The 21,312-nt window shown below is 35.0% G+C and overlaps 2 protein-coding genes across 12 annotated transcripts in view; one reads left to right on the top strand and one right to left on the bottom strand.

The window, feature by feature from the left end:
- Positions 1-21,312, bottom strand: part of LOC125675767 (titin-like) — a 249,910-nt gene that overhangs the window by 55,184 nt on the left and 173,414 nt on the right. The gene's annotated exons all lie outside the window — the stretch shown is intronic.
- LOC125661767 (uncharacterized) overlaps positions 1-21,312 on the top strand; it is a 71,414-nt gene that overhangs the window by 39,585 nt on the left and 10,517 nt on the right. For 9 of the 11 annotated variants that reach the window (XR_008801873.1, XR_008801875.1, XR_008801874.1 and 6 more), the window contains 3 exons: positions 5,761-5,872; positions 11,537-11,639; positions 13,076-17,454. The gene's annotated coding sequence lies outside the window, so the exon portion shown is untranslated. The remainder of the gene's footprint in view (positions 1-5,760; positions 5,873-11,536; positions 11,640-13,075; positions 17,455-21,312) is intronic. The other 2 variants (XR_008801877.1, XR_008801880.1) reach the window with 2 other exon arrangements.

The following is a 21,312-nucleotide window of genomic DNA, read 5'->3' on the forward strand; positions in this document are numbered from 1 at the left end:
CCTTTAAGAAGTAAAAGTGTGATGAAATATTATTTATAGTTACATATAGTGCTTCATTTTCTGTTTTAGTGCATGCAGTACACTGTTTTGTATATTTATTTGTAGTGCTAATATGCAATTATGTACAATGTAAGCATATAGGCAAATACACTGCACATGTATATTTCAATTTTAGAGCTTTGAAATGCATGTAAATGGTTTTTTTTTCTTTTAATGCATGGAAATGTTGACATTATCCAGGGATTTTTTACCCCTTGAATTCAGGGGCCAGGGCCTTCAAGTTTGGGAAAAACAGAGATATTTGATTGAAATTGGGAAATTTGTTTCATACAGATAAATAAGAAAAATAAGCAAAAAAATTAACCATTTGATATTTTATTATCAATGTGGCTGGCTTAAGCATGCTTTAATTTCTGGTCTTTGGCAGAGAAAAAACTGTCAATTATTTTGCAACAGAGTCGCACTAAGGTTGGATGGCCCCTCATGGCATATTTTCATCAAAGCATCCATTATATGGAATTTTTAGGCATCATTTTGGGAAAAACACCTGGTTTTCAGCATTGGGAATGGGGCCAAATTTTGGCCCTCTACAGACCCTAAAAAAATCCCTGTTATCGTAATTTATTTACTAATGCAAATGGTTAAATCCAATGAAAGAATGTATTTAATTCACTACGCATCAATAAAGTAAGTGGTTACTTATTATGTAAATTTAAGATAGAAAATATGTAATTCAGTTATCCGGACGCTTCAATAATCCGGACGATTTTGCTGGGAACCAAAGTGTCCGGATTAACGAGGCTCCACTGTAGTACAATGTCCTTAGCTATTTAAAGTAGATCTTTCATATCTTGTATTTGTATTTCTTATGGCAAGACCTTTCCTTTCATGTCATGATTTTTGACCTTGTGACCTTGAACTTGGAGTTTGACCTACTTTTAAGAAAACATGACATATTAAATATATTTGGAACTATGTTAGATAGGGCTTCATATTTAGGGTCTTCCGTCTCCAACGGAAGACCCTTCTATTATTCTGTTGTTGATTTTTCACTTCTTTTATTATTATTAATATTTTTCTCTTTACACATTTTGTGCAGACGATTTCTCAGAGATGGCTGGATGGATTTCTTTGAAAATTTTAGGGATGATGTATCATGATCTAAACCTGATACATATTCTTTTATTTTTGAAAATTCACTTCCGGTCGAAAGTTATCCCCCTTTTATCGATTTTTAGATGATCATTTTGTGTGGCCAAAATCTCAAAAACGATAAAAGCTAGAGTGCTGAAATTTTCAGTGATGTTAGACGACATGTTGTAGTTGTGCACCTGGATTTTCAAAATTTCTGGAAGTGCCTAGTATGGAAGCTCAGTAGGGGTCGAAAATGGAGTTTAAAAAAGTGCCCAATTTTTTTCCACGTTTTAAATCAGAATTTTTAACTCGTAAATATTTTGCTTAGACATATATAACAAAAGTTGTACAGTTTATTGAGATCTTTCGTGCCATATCAAGAAATGGGCCCATGGGCCTCATGGCTCGCCTGAACCATTGAATTTCTGTTACAATGATTAACTTTTTTCTCACGAAACTTTTGATAAGACATGTAGAATAAAAGTTGTTCAGTTTTGCAAGATCTATCTAATGATATCAAAAAATAGACCTCTGGGCGTCATGGCTCGCCTGAACAGTCAGATTTGTATCATAATTAATAACATTAATAACTTTTTTCTCGGGAAACTTTTGACAAGACATGTAGAACAAAAGTTGTTCAGTTTCGCAAGCGTTAACTAACGATGTTAAGAAATTGGCCTGCGGGTCTCATGGCTCACCTGAACAGTTGGGTTATCGTTGCAATCTATGATATTTTTGTCAAGAAACTTTTGATAAGACATCTAGAACAAAAGTTGTTCAGTTTTGCAAGATCTTTTGAACAACATCATGTAAAAGGCGAACAGGCCTCATGGCTCACCTGAACAGTTTGATTAGTGTCACAATCAATAACTTTTTTCTGGAGAAACTTTTGATAAGACATGTAGAACAAAAGTTGTTCAGTTTTGCAAGATCTTTCAAACGATATCAAGAAAAAGGCCCATGGGCCTTATGACTCTCCTTAACAGTCTGATAAATGTTGCAATCAATAACTTTTCTCAAGAAAATTTTGATAGGACATGTAGAACAAAATTTGTTCAGTTTTGCGAAATATATCTAGAATGATATATTAAAAAAAAGGCCTCCGGGCGACATGACTCGCCTGATCAGTCGATTTTGTATTGCAGTAAATAATATTATTAACTTTTTTCTCGAAAAAGGCTGACCCCTTTCATTAATGGTCGAGAGGGGCAGAGAGTCTTTAATTTATAACACTTAAATGATCAATATTTGTAAAACATTACCGAAGATAAGTTGTACGTCTATACATTATTTTTGTATCATTATTTATGAACGAAAATCTCGGTCAAATTCTTATCTCATCACATCTAAAATTGGACGGAAGACCCACTCATTGCTCGCAACGAGATCGCATCTAGTTTGTATATATATTCTTTATGGCAAGACCTTGTACACAATGGTGTTTGATCTTTTGACATTGGAGTTTGACCTACAGTCAAAACTGCCATAGCAACCCACTGTATTAAGCGACTCACTGTCGTATGTGACCATAAAAAGTCCCCCCCAAGAAGTTGCTCTATATATTGTACCTGTATTAAACGACCACCTGTCTTGATGTGACCAATGACCATGATTTTTAAAACCTTTTCGTGTATTTTCACGAAATTTTACCTTTATTTAACGACTGTACATTTTTCCATTACAACGCGATTAATACTTTTGATTTTGGTTGAGCCGACTATTCTGGGAATTATCGCCCCTACACTTTCGTTTTCAAATGCACGACTATTCTGGGAATTATCGCCCCTAACACTTTCGTTTTATAACGCATAGTTTGGCGGTGATCTTGTTTAGTAGGCCCTCTGAATTAATTTCCAGAATAATGACCAGAACTAGTGGCTCACTTCGAGATGTCCCGAATATTTGACACGTCCGAGTTCAAGACAGTTGCCTGCATTAGTTCAAAGCTTAAAAGATTTGCTGTGCATTTACAATGGATATGTTGATTTATTTAATGTTTCTCAAATTGAATAACATATTCCCAGCATGTATTGTACAAAAGGAGACACAACACTTCATCATTTGCTTTCTTACCACAAGTATTGCATTTTTTAGTTACACTGTACAAGTAGGCTATACATGATTGATTGATTAAATATTGTTTAACGTCCCTGTTGAGAATATTTCACTCATATGGAGACGTCACCAGAGCTGGTGAAGGGCTGCAAAATTTCAGCCTATGCTCGGCGCTTATGGCCTTTGAGCAGGGAGGGATCTTTATCATGCCACACCTGGTGTGACACGGGACCTCGGTTTTTGCAGTCTCATCTGAAGGTCCTTCATTTAGTCGCCTTCTACAACAGGCAAGAGGTACTGAGGACCTATTCTAATCCGAATCCCCACGGGACGGCTATACATAAATACTCTTTACAACAAAGTGTTTATAAGTTTTAGAAAATTTACATGCAGTTCATAAATGAGATTTAAATCTCATGTAAATGTGTAATATGAAATGCATGTTTATCATTTTTAAACAGATTAAATGTAATTTTTGATGAATAATAAATCATGATACAACACATTGTTTTCTAGATTTTTAACTACAGTGTATTATTAATTTTATTTTACAACTATTAAAACCGTACTTGATATTCTTAATGATAAATTCCAAATAGATGTAGTAATTTTCTCCATTGTACAAATTATTTGCGAAATTTTATCCATTAACTGCGGAAATAGGCAACCTGTATTAAGAGACCGCCTGTCATATGTGACCTTTTTTCCATTCTTCATTGGACAGTCTCTTAATACAGGTTTGACTGTACTTTAAAAAAAAAATCCCTGACCTATTCAATATCTTCTGAACTATTCAAGGTAATTAAGGCTTGCAGACCTTGATGTATTTGTGACCTTGACTTGGAAGTTGTCTACTTTTAATAAGAAAAAATCTTACCTACCAGGGTATTTAATATCTCCTGAAATATTTAAGATAAAGCTTTCATATTCTATATATATAGATTTCATATGGCAAGGTCTTTCATATCATACCATGATATTGTGACCTTGGTCTTATCCAGAACAGCAAGATCAAGTTAGTCATATTGGTGTTGAGGCATCCAGTATCATGTGAATTCATTTTCAGTTATGTTGTGATCTGGCCTTTGGGGCTACAGGGTTCGAAATTAACTTTTTCAAGCACTAGTCCGTTCGGACTAGTCACTATTGATCTTCACTAGTCCGCAAAGCATTTCACTAGTCCGTCCAGTATATCAAAAAATGATCTTCATTTTAATCAAACTAAACACATCACAGTTGCAAACAGTTCAATTTCTGACACCTATAGAAGAAAAAGAGACCACCATATTGAGTTAATCCTTTGATAAACGTCCATAAGTGCGTTCGAGATTGACGTTCCTGTTGTTTTGGTATTCAGACCTTAGAGTCACAGGAGTTCGAAATTTTATCAATAAAGTCAATAAAATTCACTCGATTGACCAAGTCATGAGCTATAGTGTTATGAACTACTGTGTTAGAGTCGCGAATGACGAGAACATGTGCATACAAACGTGCATGTTCTCGGACCACACTACTTGCAATTCTTGCACCTAGAACACGTTCTCGTGATGTGTACTCGGCGTTCGGAATCGGCAGGAATTTGACAATGTGTGCTCGTTCGAAGAACGGCGGTCTCAAACGCACTCCATGTGTTTGGAAGATCAGACTGTCATAGTCATGCAAACACCTGACCATGCAGGTAATCAACCATAAGTTCAAACATCTAAGAGACTCAGACAAATCTTGCTAAAATCTTTACCAATTCAAAATTGATTTCCGGATTTTCACTAGTCCGTACGGACTAGTGCTATAGAGAGTTCACTAGTCCGACATGTTTTCTACTAGTCTCGGACTTACGGACATGAGTTAATTCCTGGGCTATGTTTGGGAAGCAATATGAGGTCAAATTTTTTTATAAGAATAAAGATTGATAAAAGAAATCTTTAAAAAATCACAACACATGAACAATGACAGGGCCAAGATGACATAAGTGAACAATGTGGCCCATGGGCCTCTTATTAATTTCATCTCACTATTTCAGATAGCACACAAACACATGGTAGTAATTAATACTTTAATACTCTCTTTACAAGTGTGTTGGTAGGGAATGATAGAGTTAAGACTTGTACTCTTATATTGAATTTATCCTTGTTTATACTCAGAAGACAGCATGTAATTATTCACAAATATTTTTCATGGGGAAAGAATGCATTTAAATGACATTGAGTGACTAGCTTGGTCCATAAAATTAATAACTTAAAATATTGTTGAAATTTTCTAATTTTGCGATTTTGCAGCAAGAAATTTTTTTCAGTAGTAGTATGCAATGATAACTTTGACATATATTCAGAATCAAACTTACTTGACTTAAATGCAAGTATATATGATAGTGACAAGAAAGGTCTTCATGGTCCAAGGAAAGTACTGAGAAAAGGTCATATAAATGAACAACAAGTTGAGTACATGTACATGAATAACTTATCAAGAAATTTTTTTGGAACCACACTCCTCATGTTTTCTTTCAAGTTGTCAGGTAATTTTACTATAATTCCAGTTTGTGTAGTTACAATTTTAGTTCATATTTAAATTCAGAAACCAAGAAAGGGACTACTAGATGAGAGTGAATGAGGTTCATCAATTGATGTTGATCCTGAAGCCATTAAAGAAATAAGCAGTGAGCTTCATTTTACCTGTAAGCCTAAAAGTAAGCTATTTGTTTAACAATTTCATTTGTTTCATTTTAATTAGCTTGCCTGAGCTAGCTTTTTTAATCGCTCATTGTCTATATAGATCATTCTGTCTGTTGTCCATTGAGAGGTTAATCTGTAATCTTTGCACATTCTCAACTTCTCCAAAACCACTGGGTCAATTTCTACCAAACTTGGTAGAGAGCATCCTTGACTGAAGAAGCTTCAATATTTATGCCCTCCTTTGAAAAAGAGGGAGCATATTGTTTTACACCTGTCTGTCTGTCGGTCGGTCTGTAGACCATGTGTTGTCCGCTCAATATCTTGAGAACCATTCACTTGATGATAAAGATATTTCATATGTGGGTTAGTTATGAGTAGAAGAGGATCCCTATTGTTTTTCAGGTCAAAGGTCAAGGGTCAATCTACTCTGGACATAGGAATATAATGTCCGCTCAATATCTTGAGAACCCTTTGCTTGAAAGACATCAAACTTGGCACACTGGTACATCCTAAGGAGTAGATGACCCCTATTGATTTTGAGGTCATATGGTCAAAGGTCAAGGGTCAAAATGGGCATAGGAATATACTGACCATTCAATGTCTAGAGAACCCTTTGCTTGACAGACATCAAACTTGGTACGCCAGTACATCTTCAGAAGAAGATGACCCCCATTGATTTTGAGGTCACATGGTCAAAGGCCAAGGGTCAAACTGAACATAGGAATATACTGTCCGTTCAATATCTTGAGAATCCTTTGCTTGACAAATATCAAACTTGATACACTGGTACATCTTCAAGAGAAGATGACCCCTATTGATTTTGAGGTCACATGGTCAAAGGTCAAGGGTCAAACTTGACATGGGAATATACTGTCTGCTCAGTATCTTGAGAACCCTTTTCTTGACAGACATCAAACTTGGTACACTGATACGACTTCAGGAGAAGACTACCACTATTGATTTTGAGGTCACATGGTCAAAGGTCAAGGGTTAAACTGTACATAGGAATATACTGTCCGCTCAATATCTTGAGAACCCTTTGCTTGACAGACATCAAACTTGGAACACTGGTACATCTTCAGGAGAAGATGACTACTAATTATTTTAAGGTCACATGGTCAAAAGTCACGGGTCAAATTGGACATAGGAATATACTGTCCGTTCAATATCTTGAGAACCCTTTGCTTGACAGACATCAAACTTGGTACACTGGTACATCTTCAGGAGTTGATGACCCCTATTGATTTTTAGGTCACATGGTCAATCCACTCTTGACATAGGAAGATATTGTGTGCTCAATATTTTGAATTGATGATACTACTCTCAATTAAATGATGTGTGTGTGTATAATCCTTTTCAATTTTGCACCATGGGGGGCATATGTGTTTTACAAAGATCTCTTGTTTATTTTATTTTTCAAAGGAAGGGTCATACCCCCTTTTAAGTGGATATAGTCAAAAATAAGTAAAAACGAGGTAAATCTTCTCAAGAATCGCTGGACTAGAAAACATGAAACTTACATGAAACCTTCCTGATGTAGCATCGATTCAAAGTTGTTCAAGTGATGACCCCAGGGCCACAATAGGGGAACAAGTTTTACTTTCAAATATATACTTATAAAAATACACCAGGGTTTGATATAGATGAAAAGTGGAGGATATGTACAAAGATATCTATTTACTTTAGTTAGTCAGAAAATGGAGTTTTAGTAGAAAGTAATCTGGGAAAAAATTTAAAACCCCTGCTGGATTCGAAATAGCTGCAGAACTGTAGCTCTCTGAAAAATTATTTTGACAGAATAGAGAGCTACAGATCCACCCCTTAGAAAAATCTTCGATTTACGGTGCACAAAAAGCTGTGCATGGTTGAGGCCTTATATCGTTGTATTCTTGTGTTGCTGTCTCATAAATTTAGTAGTAAAAAAAATCTTAACATATTTTCCTACTATACTTGTGTCCAAACATACCTTCAAATATTCATTAAAGCCCCATACGACCCGAAAACTCCCAGCTTCAAATGATTTCATTTGTTGACGTAGCCATGTTAGGTAGCCAGTCAGTTCGAATCCCAGTTCATTTCCATACTTGCACAATAATGTCTAGATGTGAACTAATATCCCCACAAATATTTTAGCTAAATATTTTAGATAGTATATCATCCTAGTTCCTTTAAATAATGATTATTCAAATAGCTAAACTCACGGCAATGCGGCTGTCATTAGTCTGATCCGATCTCCATCCCTGTCACATGGCCACACGAGTGTTAAGAACTTCTGTAGCATTTTCATTAATCAAGAGCTTATTTTACCTTTAGAAAAACTATATTTTTCAATTTCTATAAATTATTCGTTTTGATAATAAATGAAGAACGAATATATAACTTAAAACGAATTTTATGAATATATACCAACACAACAGGGTTCAAATTGACCCGGCTACCTCACATGGCTACGTCAACAAACGAAATCATTTGAAGCTGGGAGTTTTCTGGTCGTATGGGGCTTTAAAGGTCATAGGAGACGGTTTTTAACAATACCTTTTCTCTCCATAATTATCAACTTTATTTCATAGCCTCCTCATAAAAATGCCTTTTTAAGATTAATAACGATATGAACTCTAAGAAATTGAGATGCAAAGTTAGTTGGAATAGAAAATCGTTACCCGATTATCGTTCCTGATTTCCTGAATTTGTGACGTCATAAGAGACCACACTCAGATTTGTGAATCAAAACAGAAGCACACCCATAAACAATTTATTTGCAACTGGGGGAGTTTTTGAATGGGGAACCATAGTTTGTTATACAAGGATATCACTTTGAACTCATAATTAATGCAAATACCAGCCACATCGACGATTTTTCATCGGAGGACGAACAAGAAGATCGATCAAGGTCCTATTTATTACGAATAGGTTGAAATAATACTGACTGGTTAATGATAAATGTATGATAGTTTCAGAGTACATTCTCTGATGACAATAAGAGAAATATAGATAGTTATTACTTGCGCTATTTCTAACCCTTGCAGACACGGTGATGCAGGTTTTTTTCCAGGGGGGGTGGGGGTTGTTGTTGTTGTCAAATTGAAGGCTGACTGACAAAAAAGGTGGGCACCCCTCATCCCCCTTTGGTTTTATGTGTCCAAGTCCCACCCTGACTTGGATATATTTTATAGCCAGATCAGAATTTCCTTTGCACACATCGTGAGCGCCGTATTTTGAATTTATTGATTTTTACAAGTATTGTGTGCAGCTATTTTAGTTTAGCAGGTAAATATAATAATATTAAATATAAATGGCTTTAACATTCTTTTACAATTTTACAACATTCTTTTGTGTATAGCGACATAAAAATAACGGAGCAAATCAAAGATCTTATTTTAATCAGATTGGCTATAAGGGCTCTTTCTTGCGTATAATGGTTGAAACTGCATGGAAGCCAGAGGAAGAACAAATTCTTCGTCTGGACCAGTTATTGAAGTATTTGTCGAAAAATCCGAATGTCCTGACTGTTTTTGTAGGCCATGAGTTATGGACAAGTCAAACAGACAACTTTAGGTAGCCAAAGAATTCAGGTGTGCGGTCCAGAAAAACTAATTCAAACAGAATAAAACTTTCTAAACAGTTTTGGAATATGTTGAGTCATTGTGGGGTGTGGGACGATGATTGGTTCATAAGCTGTACATAGCCAGAAAATCTCCACAGTACGCAGGAACCCCGGTTGGAAACTGTATGTTTGCAGTCATACATCGTCGGATACTGGGTATCCGACGAAGGCAGTCAAACGGATATGTGAAAACTTAGAAAAAAGAATAATCTGCCTAATTTATCAATGGCCAAAGTTCTCATTTACACAAAATAAATTTATCGAGCTTTAATTTTATGTGTTGATTCATTAGATTTAATTATCAAAGTTTCGATTAACCTGCACGTCAAGAAAAATGACTACCATGAATTTACAAAAACGTACAGGTAATGCAGGTAACACAGAAAACATCCTGTGTATTTGGGAAGGTATATACAAGCTAGCAGGGTTCCCTTGGGATTGGGGCTTCACACCTGCCTAAAATTAGTCCCGCCCTGAGGAAAACTGACCGGTTGTTCAAAATCCTTGGCCTTTAATTAACGTTATTTTTTGTTTTAAATTTTGACCCCAATAAGGAAACCAACGTGCAAATTAGTGCTTCGTTTGAAGAAGAAGAAAAATCATCCCCCAACTGTTGCATGACTGTAAAAATTGGTTTATTTCACCTAATATAAAAACTTGTAATTTCAATATCGCTCCACCATTTGCTTTGAACATTCTTTTTCAAACAGAAAAGAGTGGGGGGGGGGTCTGATAATGCAACTTTCAACATATAAAGTTAGACCTATTCATCTTCAATTTATTTACATGTACTTATATATTCAGAGAAAAAGATTCTGATCAGAAGAGCTTCATATGACTATTTCATTTCTAAACAAATCAGATCATGTTTATACTAAATTATGAATATCTGCACTACCGTCATCAGTCAACGTTTTGCAGGATTTTCTCATCTTAGCCGTGCTTGCAGTTGGTCTGTAGTCGAAAATAGTTACAACTGCATCTGGTCGAAGATTTAATTTCATAAACCCATTAGTTTTTGCCAAAGTAGAGTATATACAATAATGAAACTGATCCTCATCAACCCCCGTAATCACGTAAAATGATTGTCAAACAACCTCCAGTTCTGTGTTCTCTGTGTAGATTTCACACGTACCAGATCTTTCTAAACGTAGGATCATTTAGACAAAAGTATATATAGAAATACCTGACTTGCTACATTATAGTTGAATGTAATCACATTGAACATTTTGACGGCTAAACCCGCAGTTGTTAGTATAAACAAATACACATTTGCGTCAGGCTGGTCTCTTTTGACGTCATCAAAAAAGGGAGATAAGTCACCTTACTATTTTGATACTTCACACCACAGCAGTATTTGACGGTCTGTAGCGCCGGTTACCTTACGATTTTTTGTGAATGACATATTTACATATGTTAAGTAATTAAAGAAGAATTTAACACATTTTTGTGCAAAACAATTTTTTTTTTGAAAATCGTCTCCTATGACCTTTAATGAATATTTGAAAGTGTGTTTGGACACAAGTATAGTAAGAAAATATGTTGAGAATTTTTTGATACTAAATTTATGAGACAGCAACACAAGAATACAACAATATCAGGCCTCAACCGTGCACAGCTTTTTGTGCGCCGTAAATCGAAGGTTTTTCTAAGGGGCGGATATGTAGCTCTCCGTTCCGTCAAAATATTTTTTCAGAGAGCTACGTTTCTGCAGCTAGTTTCGAACCTGCAGTCTACATACAGATCAGCAAACAGCATGCTAATGCGAGCTAGGCGATGAACTTTGAAATGAATGGACAAAATTTATATTGCTGATAATCATATTTTCACTCATGGTTTGAAAGGAAGTCAACCATTATGACACTGTAGAGTACCCCCTTGAAACCATTACAGTGTTATGAAGAATCAATGGAGAAACTCTAATTTATGTGTAAATTGTATAGAAAAGTCACATTGTACTTTTGCTATATTGGTATGCAAGCAATATTGTGCTGCTTGAAGCATTTGGGAATTTCTTCAAATGAAAATAATCCTTAAAGTTTGTATTGTAAGAAACTGTCTTCTCCACATGCAGGTCAGCGGCACACTTGGACGGAAAAAGAGGACAGACTTGTAACAGTTTTTCACAGAGGAAATAAATGATGGAACACAAAAAGGAAATAAGGGAGCACTAAACAGTAAGAAACTTTTTAATATTAGTTTTTCACATATGAATGAATTTACTTAAATTAAATGATATACAATTTGTTCTTGTTGTTAGGCATAACAAATTACCATATTGACCCTTTCCTCACTTGTAACCAGTGCCCCCCAAATTTAAACATTTCAACTTCATAATGTTTTTGTTGTTTTTAGCGCACCTGAGCCAAAGGCTCAAGTGAGCTTTTCTGATCAAAATTTGTCCGTTGTCTGTTGGCGTCGTTGTAAACTTTTGACATTTTCATCTTCTTCTCAAGAACCACTGGGCCAATTATAAACAAACTTGGCCAAAAACATCTTTGGGTAAAGGGCTTTCAAGTTTGTTCAAATGAAGGGTCATGCCCCCTTCAAAGAGAAGATAATCTCAAAAATAGGGTTGCATCATTTAAAAATCCTTCTCAAGAACCACTGGGCCAAAGGAACTGAAATTTTCATGAAAACTTCCTGACATAGTGCAGATTAAAGTTTCTTCAAATCATGGCCTCCGGGTAGGTTGGGGCCACAATAGGGGATCAAAGTTTTACATTGAAATATATAGGGAAAATCTTTAGAAATCTTCTTTTCAAGATCCAATGAGCCAGAAGAGCTGAAATTCACATGAAAGCTTCCTGACATAGTGCAGATTCAATTTTGTTCAAATCATGGCCCCCAGGGGTAGGTTGGGGTCACAATAGGGGATCAAAGTTTTACATGAGAATAAATAGAAAAAATATTTAAAAATCATCTTCTCAAGAACCAACGAGCCAGAAGAGATGAGGTTTACATGAAAACTTCCCGACATAGTGCAAATTCAAATTTGTTCAATCATGGCCCCCGGGGGTAGGTTGGGGCCTCAGTAGGGAATCAAAGTTTTACATGGGAAATTGGGAATAAATAGAAAAATCTTTAAAAATCATCCTCTCAAGAACCACTGGGACAAAGGAGCTGAGATTTACATGAAAGCTTCCTGACATAGTGCAGATTCAAGTTTGTAAAAATCATGGCCTCAAGGGGTATAGGTTGGGGCCACAATACGGACTAAGGTTTTACATGAAAATATATATGGAAAGTCTTCAGATATGGGCCAAGGTAACTCAGGTGAGCGATGTGGCCCTTTGGCCTCTTGTGTTTTTTGTTTTGGTCAATATTTGTGTCTATCAAAAAATTAGTGATTTTTAGATGATTTTAGTTTTACAACCTGGATTTAAATAAAACTAAAGCAGTGTTAAGATATATGAAAATGGAAGACTAGTTGTGATTTTGGATGAAAAATCGAAGGACAATGCAAGCTGAGATTTTAGATAATATTATTCATAAAAACCTTCATATCATATACTTTATTAGAAATTTAAAGTTATTACAGGTTGTTTATTATGGCATTTCATATTTAGCTGGGAGTATATCAGAGCAAGAACTATTTGCTTTTATTTTACAGTCAAAAATAAAATGAAGAGCTTTATTCAGCAATATCCAGAATTTCTTAAGGACTATGAAGTGTCTAAACAAAAATTCCTGATCAGAGTGAAACTTTTAAACTGCAGAAGAAGGAAAAGAGAGGTGTATTTCCACAATCTTGGAAACATTGCTCAGTAAAAAATTACATTATGGAGTCATCATTTAAAAAGTTGACAAAGTGAACATGTATTTCAGCTCTACATCTACAAGTTTCATGAAAGTTTAAACATGGGGTGTTGTTGGAGTGGTAGTACCTTTGTTCTAAGAAGCAAGTTGATTCAAAGCAGCACACTTTTTATCTAACAAACACAAGAAAACAACTACATGTTAAAAGCATCACAGATATTCTTTATCGCAAAGATCTTAATGGTGACAAAAAATACTTTTTTCTCAGTAGCGTATCTTTCAACAGCAGTCTTAGCAACACATCTACATGCCCTCATTAAGTTTTGTAAAGGTTTGAAATCTGGGTGTAGGTGGAGTGGTAGTACCTTTGTTCTACACTGGTCCACACACCACACACACATTTCAGACTCTTACATCCCCTTACACAAACAGCACTATATAAACAGTCTTTTCAGCAAAACAAATGCCAAGCTATTGTATATTTACCCAAAGGAACACAACTTACATTTCCAATTTGTGTATCTGAAACATGTATATCACCATGTCTCCATACAAAACGGCACTATTCTTTTCAGCAACACATTACCACCCAAGTCAATGTATGATGTACTGTTATGACATTGATAATAACTTCCAATGATATACATAGGCTAATGTATACAATTACATATTATATATTCTGGATGATCTAAATCTATAAATCTTTTAATTTATGAAATGTATTCCATTTCTTCTAAAAACATCTACATAATAATTTTTGCATGCTTTTCTACTTTGTACACATTTGTCCAAGTGGTAACAAAGTTATTTAACAAAGGCGAATTGCCTCTACATTTGCAACTATACACAAAGTATTTTAAATAATAATTAATCAAATTGATCATTTCATTTTCTGAGCTACCCAGCAAAAAGTTTTTTTTATCAACAACAATATTTACTGAAAAAAAATCCCTAAACCAGGACTGCACATTCTTGAAAAATAAAACATTTTCACAGTCATACACAACATGCTCTATTGATTCCTTTTGTTTTGCACAAAACGAACATAAATCGTTGTCTATTTTCTTTATTTTTAACAAAAATGATTTGTGATTAAAATTTTATGATTTATACGATATTGTACCTCTACATTTGTAGATATTTGTATCCTTTGTAATAGTAAAAACATTTTTATTAATTGTATTCCACTCTTCTTGAGAGATATCAAATTGTATATCCCACTTCTTTTGACCTGTAGGTTTTTCTTCACAATAATTAAAAATTTGGTAGTTTTTTCTTGTTTCTTTTAAAATACATGAAAGGGGCTATATGTAGAGGAATAGTAGGTTCTTGAACTTTTATAAACTGGTTTATTCCATTAACTCTCATTGCTTTCTTCAATGCTTGTCTTAAACCAGAAAATGAGATTTTACTTTATACATTTCCATGAATTGATTATAATTCATGGTATCTCCATTCTCATCTAACAATGAGTTAACTGTATATACATTATTTTCACACCATTCTTTCAGATATAAAGTTTTTCTATTTATACCTTTATGTTTTCATTGTACTATAAAACACTGTTAACCATAAGTTCAGAAGATTTTTTTTCTCAAAAAGAAAATACAAAAATTTCTCACAAAAGATACTACAATAACTATTTTTACAGCAGCACAAAAACATCCTGTAACAAAAGTCATTCAGCAACACATCTACATGCCCTCATTAAGTTTTGTAGATGTTTGAAATCTGGGTGTAGGTGGAGTGGTACAGTATATCCGCAACGTTATTCTTGACATGATAAACAATAGAGCACGATACACGCACGATAGGATAGGATACATGCACGATACGATAGGATACACGCATGATACGATAGGATAAACGCAAAACCTGATAAACGATCTTCACGATAAACCTGATATAAACGCAAAACATGATAAACGATCTTCATGATAAACGGAAAACCTGATAGGAATGTTGTAAATTTAGAAACGAGTTAGACAGAACGAAATTTTGATACCTACAACATAATTACATTATGTTGATAATAATATTGAAGGATTTCAATGTTCATTATATACCTACATTACGGACAATGCAGATTTTTTGTTTTCTGCGTTCTTGCAGTTGGCAAAATCTATAGGTAACTCAGGAAAACCGCGTTCTCATCGCGGGGTGACTATCAGTTACCTGTCCCCGTCGCGGTAACATTTGTTTAAAACATTGATCGATTTTGTACCATATAATTTCTTTCACCCAAGGTCGTACTTTTTATTATTATTATTATTTATGTTTTTTATGCCATCACAGCTAAAATAAAAAAACTAAAATGCATACGGCATTGAATTCATTATTTGATATCTATATGAATTTTCTCAGCCAATGATTCTAAAACTTATATTGTACGTCACCTAATGTTTAATATATAAATTATACAGGGAATTCACTAAATGTAATATAATGTAGTGGTATCATGCTTCCGTAGCTCTCTTATGCTAATGTATATTACCTTGAATATGAAATAAAACCAAGTAATATTTTGTGTGTAGCGAGGAGGGGGTTATTTTGCATCAAGCTCTAAGTTCACGGCTCATTCAACATCTCAAGTTATTTTCATAAAAAAATCAACCGCACTACACCTGTTAGATATTTTTACACTATGAATGATAATTGATAGTCATAAGTAATTGGAACATAGTTATTTGAATTGATATTTTGTTAACAAAACATAAATAAACTGTTTAAAAAGCATAAACAAACCCCCGCTTGTTTTAAATTCACAATTTTGAAACTCTTAGTGTGTAAAAAATTCAAATAATCATCAAAACCAACATAAATTTCCAGTATCTACACGTACGACTATTGGTACATGTGTACATGTACAAAGTAAAAACAAAACAACGATGACAGCGGAATTGTGCCCATTTGAGCAGAATTTTGGGGGATGCAACACCCTTGCACCCTTTTAAAACTTAATCTTCTAATGGGTGAAATACAATGTCTCTGAGAATGTTAGCTGTCAAAACACGGGTGATACACAAAATCAGATATAAGGACGCGCACAAGTTCAGCAGTTGCTGTATAAGTAGCATACAAGTGAAAAAAATCGGAAGAAAAAGAACCATTATTAAAATATACATGTATGTGATAAACAATGTAATTTACTGATTTTTCCTTTCAAATCGGAACTCCCTATTTTTCTGTTAGTGTTAATTACCAATAATTGTTTCTAGACAAACAAGTGTTTATGAACTTCAGATGAAGGAGCTTTCAGATTTACTGTCCTCGGTTTTCTTGACAGACCACTGCCTACTTTCCAGACTACTTAGAATTAAATTGTGATAAATTTTCACTCTCTCTGGACAGACAAATACATGTAGCTCTTCTTCTGCCTTAAAATCGACAACTTTATGTCCTCCTTCAAATATACCGTCTTTCCTCGATTCCTAAAAATAGCTTCTTTAACAAAACGAATAAAGGTTTCGGAAAGTATCATACTTTTTCATTAGATTTTATATACGATCCCGATAGTTTCCGAAGCTACACCATAAACGATTTTCACGATAAACGGAAAACCTGATACACGCAAAACACGATAGACCTGATAAATGCAAAACATGATAGAAAACAGAAAACCTGATACACAATAGGATAGGATACACGCACGATACGATAGGATACACGCACGATAGAGCACGATAGGAATGTCAAGAATAACGTTGCGGGTACTGTAGTACCTTTGTTCTACACTGGTCCACACACCACACTCACATTCCAGACTCTTATCTAAAACTCATCACATCCCCTTACAGAAACAGCACTATCTAAAATATCTTCTCAGCAACATGACCACTCAAGCTAGGACAGATTTTCACCTTATATACACAAAAAACCCACATTCATGTAATTGTACCCAACACAAGAAAGAACCGAGAAAGATTGAAAAGGTACTATCCTAACCAACCTACATCACCTCGCAGAAACAGTGCTTCATTTATGTCCTGAGGTAAACACGAACTACAGTCACAAGCCTCCAGGAGATGATCATGGACTTCAAGCAGTGACCAGAGTTGACCAAAGACTACATCCACTAATTGCACAGATTTGACCATAGACTACAACAAGAAGTACATAGTAGTTGACCATGAACAACAATCACAAGCAGCCAGTGGAGGAAGGTAAACTATAGCTGGATGGACTACAATGGATGTCTACAATGGACCACCATGGACCTAAAAAAAATAGTCGGTATTTAATTTGTTTTGTATGTTATATGATATATCTGTACAGTGCATACACTGTACATGAAGTACTCGCCTAATGCAATAGTTATACAAGTGTAACCATCAAATCAGCATTTATTCATAATAGAATTCCAGTCTTTTTGTCTATTTTGTCTTTAATCCAGATTATTCTATATATGTAAGAAATGTGATTAAAGCCTGGTTTACGTTAACTACGATGACCGTCCGATTAATTTATGTATGAATGTCCATGAGATTTATAGAGCATTGTAAGAGGCCATGGTGTTCATGTTTACATTAAATATGGACATCTGTTATCATGACATTGTTTGCAGCTCCTCCAAAGAGGTCAGGTTAATCCATACATTGACTATATGGAAATTATTTTAACATTGTGCATTTTATGTAATAGTCTCTGCTAGATATCCACAATTCTCTCTTGGAAATTGTATGGAGCCCTCACGACTCTCGTGCTATAGGCTGTGCGAAGTCAGTTCTTGAAAACTTCCAACCAACAAGACAATAGGTCCTGCCAGTTAGACATACTGCTTACACTGGATATGCAAATTGGATGTAGTTTATTATAAACTATAATGGAATACTGCAAATTATGAGAAAATAAAAATTTCCATGATCAGGGCAATTCTGTGAAATGACCATGGAGAGATTGTGGAATACATTGTACGTCATGTGCACAGGCTATGCACTTACGATTCTTAAAATTTTGAAAACTTTAAACTTAACAATATCATAGAGGCCACAGAGTTCGTAATTCTGGATGAAAATCTCGCATTTGCCACCAGCCATCGCATGGAAACCAGACAGCATTGTATATGGACAGAATCTATGGGAATATCAAAGGACAAATTTATGTAAACCAGGCTTTAGATGTGAATTCATTTTATTGATAGACCATGTATGTTAAACTTCATCAAAAATGTTATGACAAAGACTTTAGGCCATTTGTTACTGCAACGTAGGGAGTTTGTTATAGATGTATTTAATTTCATGTTGGATTAGATATCGTAATTTTTCGTGCCTGGGAGAAAACAACGAAATTGCTTGTTTCACTCTTTTGATAGAGAAATCATGCTTCATAAGAGGTGTTTTAAAGAACCATTAATAAAAATTTTGGTGTAATGAGCTACCTTAAGCATACTTTACCAGTCGTATAACTTTGATACAAAATGGCAGTTAAATTGCTTTTGATATTACATACACAGATAGCATAGGAATCACTGTGCATTATTGGTATATCACTACATTCTTCATACTTGCATGACTACTATGGCTTGTAACCATAAACAAAAACAACTTCCTGTACAATCATTTTTTATGCCCCCCGCCACAACATGGTTGGGGCATATAGTTTACCCTTTTCCGTCCTTCTTTCGGACTTTTTTTTCTAAATGCCTAGAGATATTGAATTGATTTTTAGTGTGCAGGTGTAAATTGATGAGTTACAGATTTAGTTTGAGTTTTGTTCTGGTTCCTAGATTTTTGATGGAGTTGTGCCCCCTTAACTTAGAAAAATTACTCTTACAACCAGTTTTCTGGACTTTTTTATTGCAATTGTTTGTCGTCCATCGTGTGTTAACAATTGAACATTTTTAACTTCTTCTTGGTAACTACCAGTGCAATTCTTTTCAAATTTGGTTTGAAGCGTCTTTGGGACAAGGGGGACATAAATTGTAAATTTCAGGACTCCAGCACCCCTGGGGCCTTAGGGACGGGATAAAAACTGCCCAAATTGACCAATTTAAAAAAAAACTTCTTCTCAAGAACCGCACATGTGTAAGAAAAACTAAATGCATGATGATGTAGAGCAGGAAGGCCTCTACCAAAATTGTAAATTTCATGATCCCCAGGGTAGGGGTTTTGACCAAAATTGGCATATAGTGTTTAATGTGTAAAACACTTAAATAACATTTTCTTTAGTGCTATTGATACTTTATTGAAACTAAATGGATATTTAGAAAGAACAGGTAGTCCTTTACCAAAATTGTAAATTTGATGATCCCAGAGGTAGGGGTTTTGGTATCAGAGTAGGGCCAAAATGGTCAGTTGTTAAATTGGGTGAACAATAGACATTTTTAACTTCTTCTTGATAACTATCATTCTAATTATTTTCAAATTTGGTATGAATCATCTTTGGAACAAGGGAGACATAAGTTGTAAATTTCAGGATACCTGCATGCACCCCTGGGACCTTAGAGGCAGGGTAAGAACTGCCCAAAACTGACCAATTTTCAAAAATCTTCTTCTCTAGAATCACACGTACTAACGAAAAACTAAATGCATAAAGATATAAAGCAGGAAGGTTTCTACCAAAATTGTAAATTTCATGATCCCCAGGGTAGGTTCTGACCCCAAGGTGGGGCCAAACGTAGTATATAGTGTTTATTCATTTCATGTGCACAACAATTCAAGCATGCATATGGTCCTTCCTTTATGCAATATTATTTAATTGTGATTTCCCGCGTTTGCAAGGGATTTCATCTAGCATATTATTAACTCATCTGAGCTGAAAGCTCAAGTGAGCTTTTCTGATCGCCTATTTTCTGTCATCTGTCTGTCCATCTGTAAACTTTTCACATTTTCGTCTTCTTCTCCAGAACCACTGGGCCAATTCCAACCATAATTGGCCAAAAACATCCTTGGGTGAAGGGCTTTCAAGTTTGCTCAAACGAAGGACCATGCCCCCTTCGAAGGGGAGATAATCACAAAAATGCAAAAATAGGGTGGCATCATTTAAAAATCTTCTCAAGAACCACTGAGCCAGAGGAGCTGAAATTTACATGAAAACTTCCTGACACAGTGCAGATTCAATTTTGTTCAAATCATGGCCCCCAGGGGTAGGTTGGGGCCTCAATAGGGGATCAAAGTTTCACATGGGAATAAATAGGGAAAATCTTTAAAAATCTTCTCAAGAACCACTGGGCTAGGAAAGTACAAATTTACATGAAAGCTTCCTGACATAGTGCAGATTCAAGTTTGTAAAATCATGGCCCCTGGTGGTAGGATGGGGCCACAATAGGGATCAAAGTTGTATATGCGAATATATAGGGAAAATCTTTAAATATGGGCCAAGGTGACTCAGGTGAGCGATGTGGCCCTTGGACCTCTTGTATTATGTAAAGCCTTTCATCAGTGTATACACTTTTGAGGGCATTGAGGATTTAAGAACACATTTTATTTTATACTGTTGCTATTAGAATTTAGCTTAGATATTCAGAACAGGATTTTGTTTTTAGATTTCATATCCCTTGGGACTAGAGATACTTTTAACTAGACAAGTAATCAGTTGACCGATAAGGCTTGTGGGTCTCTTGTTGATGGAGTTGTGCCCTGTTTGAAAAATTAATGTTAGGACCAGTTTTCTGAAATTTTTCTAAATGCCTTGAGATATTGAACTGATGTTTTGTATGCAGGTGTATATTGATGTCGAGTTACAGATCAAGTGTGAGTTTTGCTCCGGTTCGTTGATTTTTGATGGAGTAGTGCCCCTTGAACTTAAAATTTTTAGACTTTTTTCTATATGCTGTGAGATATTGAACTGATTTTTTGTATGCCTGCATGCAGATGTGTATTACTGAGTTACAGATCAAGTTTGAGTTTTGTTCCTTTTCATTGGTTTTGATGGAGTGGTGCCCCTTTAACCTAGAAAAATTAATTAATTTATTTTATGACTGTTAAAACATATGAAGGCTTATTGTTGAAATCTTCATTTCACTAAATGTGTGTAACATACAATCTGAATACCACATTCAATGCTATACTTTGATGAATTTCCTACATTTGAATTTACTGCAGGTGAGGCAATTCGTGCCATGCCAAAACATCTATTTAATATTAGATTAGC

This window comes from Ostrea edulis, chromosome 3, assembly GCF_947568905.1.
Source record: "Ostrea edulis chromosome 3, xbOstEdul1.1, whole genome shotgun sequence".
NCBI lineage: Eukaryota > Metazoa > Mollusca > Bivalvia > Ostreida > Ostreidae > Ostrea > Ostrea edulis.